This window comes from Urocitellus parryii, chromosome 5, assembly GCF_045843805.1.
Source record: "Urocitellus parryii isolate mUroPar1 chromosome 5, mUroPar1.hap1, whole genome shotgun sequence".
Lineage (NCBI taxonomy): Eukaryota > Metazoa > Chordata > Mammalia > Rodentia > Sciuridae > Urocitellus > Urocitellus parryii.
The window spans coordinates 120336426-120342172 of record NC_135535.1 but is presented as its reverse complement, the minus strand read 5'-3'; positions in this window follow the sequence as shown (position 1 = coordinate 120342172).

Here is a 5747-nt window from a genome sequence, read left to right as displayed (position 1 = left end):
TCATAGTGCCAGCTGAGGGGAGGGACCCGGGCAGGTCATAATGGCACTTCCCCGCCCACCAGCGACTCAGCTTCAGCTCAGCCGGACTCCTTGGTCCCGCGGTCCTGCCCCGACTTCTAGGGTGCAGCACGCGTTGGGTTCCTCTGCGCTCCGCTGGAGAGGCAGTCCTATTAGCGAAGCGCACGTGTACTCATTCTCCACAGACACTCTGGAAGATCAGCCATTTTAATTCTAGCTGCTCAGTAAAGCAATGTAAAAATTCCATAAGAGAGAATATTATTTTTTCCCCAAACTCTCTTTTTTTCCTGCTGCCAGCACTAGCTGGCCCAGGCAGAATAGCACCGTTTTCGTTGACCTCAGTCACCCTCACTCAGGAGAGGCCAAGAGTGATCAGGCATCTTGAAGGACTCACAGGCCAGTTGCTTGTTATCAGTGTGTACTTTGGCAGATTGTTAATGGTGCTTCCACCAAGGCTCGCCTGGTTATTGAAGAATTAAACAAAATGACAAGCATTCAGCTCCTGTAACACAGTAGGTGCTCCAGAATATATATGTTCCTATTTTTACCACATCCACAATAGTGGGGGAGCCCTACACTATTATTTTCAAAACTAATTGATTCATTCCTACCTGATACCTTCCTACTTTTAAGCACCAAATATGCCCTTCTCACCTTTCCTAAGTATACCAGATAACAGGGTTCCTGCTACCTCTTTGCTGGATAGTAGGACCTCCTCTTTGTGGCCACAGATGATGTTGAAGGGCAAGGGAATTTATTTGCCCTCTAGTTGGGAAGAGATGCGAGGAAGTGGACTTGGTCTTAAAGAGCCCCTCTGTACACTTTAGATGTTGGTCACTTCATCAAACCCATTCTTCTTTCCCCTTGCCTCCCCAAACTGAGTGGGTGGTTGGATGGTTCTTGTTTCTTGGTCTTACTGCAAAATTCCCTACCATGAGCCACTTCATGCTGAAGGGTGTAACCTAACTTCTGTCCCCTCCCACATTCCTGAGGCAACTGGAACCTTGCAGGCAGATTGATGATGAAATAGCCCCCTCTCAGCAGGACCATTTGTTTCCTAGGCGCAGAATTGCCCTCCTTCAGAATCATGGGTCTGATAAAGGTCCTGAGTAGCAAGTGGAGATGGCCTCCTCAAGAGATAAGAACTTACCTGGAGCCACCTAGCAGAACCAGATCTGAAATAATGACCAATCAGACCACAGTTTGACCAAGACCGTTTGATCTGGTCAAATCAGTATCCAGAGACAGGACTGAGATGCAGATGACCAATAAGTCACTGCAAGCAATATTGTTTTTTCCTGAAGACATTGACATTATGGGAGTCCTGGGCCAGAGGTACAACTCTTGGGGGGGGGTCCCCAAAAGAACAGGTCTGACCACTTACCTCAAATCCAAACAGAAAAGATAATGATGAAAAGCAGGAAAGGAACTATAATCAATATGGCCATGTTGAGAGGTGAGATCAAGCATCTCAGTCCTGTCTCTGGGGTACTGATTTGACCAAGATCAAACGGTCTTGGTCAAACTGTGGTCTGATTGGTCATTATTTCAGATCTGGTTCCGCTAGACAGCTCCAGGTAAGTTCTTATCATTTGAGGGAGCTATCTCCACTTGCTGCTCAGGACCTTTATCTATCAGACCTATGATTCTGGAAAGAGGGCAATTCTGCTCCCAGGAAACAAATAATCCTGCTGAGAGGGGGTGGTCTCACCATTGATCTGCCTACAAGGTTCCATTGTTCCTGGAAGTTGTAGAGTAATAACAGAAGACTTCTAGATGCCATTCCAAGGGGTCTAGAACAGGATGTTATAAAAGCTGGCAAATGAATGTCCCTGCCAATCTTGAAAATACTTTAATTACTCTTATCTTGGTGTCTTTAGCCTGGAAGCAGGGAGATGAACAGCTTCAGATGAACACTCTTTAAGTGATTAACATGACTGTATACAGTGTTAAGCAGGAATCTGACCCAAATTTTAAGGTAATAAAAAAGACAAATACAAAAAAAAAAAAAAAAAAAAAAAACAGAAATGCCAAGCATTTTCCTGCTTTTAGTTACCTATTGGCATCTGCCAAGCAAAGGTACTTTCAGCAAAAACAGCTTCTAATTCTGTTACTCTGCTGATAGAGCTGCTTTGACCGGATGTAGTGATTCCAAGTCTCCAAGCACAAATGATATTTACTTTCCTGACACTCATAAGAGGCGCTTATCTCTGGCCAGTAGAGAATAAAAACAGTTTTTTTCCTTATGCATATAACAATTTGTTTGGCTGACCAACTGTTCACAGATTTTCCAATTAATGCATTTCTTAAGGATAGGACACATGTTTAATCATCTTTGCATCTGAAGGGGTACCAGAATATAATGATTTGCCTGCTGATACATAGAGGACTTAGTAAATTATCATCAAACCATCTTATCTACACCTTGAATGGGTTTTGAGTAAGCCATGACTACACCATAAAAGCTGAATCTTTTGGTTTCAAGGAGATAAAAAGAAGTTTACCAGTTGTAGACTGAATTGTACACCCCAAATTTATATGTTAAGCCTTAACCCCCAATGTGATTATTTGAAGATGGAATCTTTAAGATTACAAGAGATGATTAAGATTTTTAAAAGTACCTGATATGTCGGTGCACAACTATAATCCCAGTGACTCAGGAAACTGAGGCAGGAACATCACAAGTTCAAGGCCAGCTTCATCAACTTAACCCTATCTCAAAATATTAAAAAGGCTAGGGATGTAGCTCAGTGGTAAAGCACTTGTCTAGCACATTCAATCCCCAGTACCTCCAAAATAAGAAATTAAATGAAGTAATGAGGATGAGGCCCTAAAAGACTAAATGAAGTCATAAAGACAAGGTCTCATAAAGACTGACATCCATAAAAGAAGAGGAAGAGACATCAGGAGTGTGCTCACACAGATGAAAAGTCATGTGAGGACACAGAGAGAAGGCAAATATCTACATACCCAGGAAAGAGGCCTCAAGATACACCAGCCCTATCTGCACCTTGATCTTGGACTTCCAGCCACAGAAACATGAGAAAGTTAAGTTTCTGTTGTTTCAGCTGCCCATTCTGTGGTATTTTCTATGGCAGCCCTTGCAGACTAAGACAGTGGCCTTCAATTCTTTGGCCTAAAAAACATGTAGCTCTTTTCTGTTAAGCCCTCCTTCTTCAAATTATTTGACTTGTGAAATCCCAGATCTATTATTGAAATATCCCCCATCCCACCCTACCCTACACTTTTTTCCCTGAGTAGAAGTTTGGAAGAGTAAAAGGACATGATTTTTTATTCCCTTGATGTTTAGTTTTATGTATCCATATAACAGAGGCTCAGAGTGCCCAAACATTGATCAAATGTTCTTCTGGGATTTCTGTATGGGTGTTTCTGGATGAAATGAACTTTTGAATCAGTGCACCAAATTAAGAAGATCGCATTCCTTCATGTGAATGGGCCTCATCCAATCAACTGAATACAAAATTATATGAAAGGACTGAATAGGAGTGGACTTCTTCCTGCCTGGCTGTTGGAGCGAGGACATTGGACTTCTTTTGCCTTTGTACTTACACCATCAGCTCTTCTGAGTCTCCAGTCTGCTCACTGTAGAACATATAGCTTCTTGGCCTTCATAATTGCATAAGTCAAATCTTTATAATAATAAGACTGAGGGTGTAGCTTCCCTGGTGGTAAAGTGTTTCCCTAGCAATGTGGGTTCAATCCCCAGTGTTACAAATATTTTTTTTAAAATCCAGTTAGGATGTATGAATGTATTTCTCCTTGTATAAATTTTTGTTCTGTAAGGTCATACTATCCAATGTAATAATTATAATGGTGACCCCAAAATTTGAGCCATATTCATTTGAATAAGAAGGTAAGATAATTTCTATTATTTACCAAGAAAAAGAGTCTTCATAATATTTATGTATTTAGCATAATACATGTATATTTAGCATGTATCATTTGCATAATAATTACACAGAATTTCTTGATATGAGCACCTTCTGTATCACCTTCTGTATACCAAAAGTCATGCTAAGGATTTTCTGTGCATTCTCTTCTACTCCTCACAACAAAACCTCTGAAATTAAAAGTTTATTGTCTTCACTTTAGGATGAAGAATCTGAGGCTTTATCAAGAATACAAATAATAATATATGTTGGCAAGGATATGGGAAAAAGGTATATTCATACATTGTTGGTAGGACTGCAAATTAGTATATCTATTCTGAAAAAGCAGGATGGAGATTCCAAAAAAAAAAAAAAACAACAACAACTAGAAATGAAATCACCATACAATGCAACTATTCCACTCCTCAGTATAAACTCAAAACATCTAAAATCAGTGTACTATAGGGATTCAGCCATATCAATGTCTATAGCAGCACAATTTATTTTATATATATATATATATATATATATATATATATATATTTATATATATATATATTTATATATATATAAAACAGCCTAGGTGCCCATCAACAGACAAATGGATAAAGAAAATGCTATATATACACAATGGAGTTTTACTCTGTCTTAAAGAAGAACAAAATTATGGCATTTGGTGTCAAATAGATGGAACTGGAGAATATCATACTAAATGAAAAAGCCAAACCCAGAAAGTCAAGGGTTGAATGTTTTTTCTCATATGTGTAGACCAAAATAAGGGAAAATAAAGAAAAAGGTGGGGGGTATCCCATGAAAATAGAAGATTAGTGGATAGAGGAAGGGAAGGGAGGTGGGAAGGAAAAAGGGAAGAACAGTAAAATGAATATGACCAAACTTTCCTGTATACATATATGAATATATCACAGTGATTTCACCTTTATTTATATTCACAAGGCACCAATTTTAAAAATCTATAAATAAATAAAAGATCAGTATAGGAAAGGGAGCAGGAAGAAGGAAGTGGGGAGGAAAAGGGGAAGTACTTGGAACTGAATTGGAACAAATATGTCAAAATGAACTCCCAATATTATGTATGTCTATATTGAACTAATAAAAAAGAATCTAAGGCTTAGAAATGTTAACTGTTGCCCCTCATCATACAACTGATAAGTGGCAGAGCAGGAGTTTATACCCTGGGGATCTGACAGCAGAGGATGAACTCACATTTAATAATTTACTATGAACTAGAACTGGAAGGGCAAAGCTTAGATAGAAAGGGCTTCTTTATTCTCTCAGCTTAGACCTCGAGAGTTCAAATATCTAGGATGGTACTGCCAGATGAAGGGTATAAAAGATGGAGTTCCCCCTGCAAAGGGAGCCTAGGAGCCCTAAGGAAAAGACATAGGAAGAGCCATCAATTTCCAGGCACCCACACTGCTGGGGTTAGCCTGTGAATTCCAGAGAGCAAATAATATCTTATCATCCATCATCTAGATTCAAGCACTTGGCATATGTAATTAAATTGGTTATCCCCTAGCACCTTAAGAATATACATATTTATTTATTTATTTATTTTTTAAAGAGAGAGAGAGAGAGATTTTTTAATATTTATTTTTCAGTTTTCGGCGGACCCAACATCTTTGTTTGTATGTGGTGCTGAGGATCGAACCCTGGCCGCACGCCTGCCAGATGAGAGCGCTACCACTTGAGCCACATCCCCAGCCCCCAAGAATACACATATTTAAATGTTAATATTCCAACCTTGAGTCCTGATGTATACATCACAGGACATTAAGGGAAGGAAAGGGTAAATATTTTGGTCACAGTATCACAAAGTAG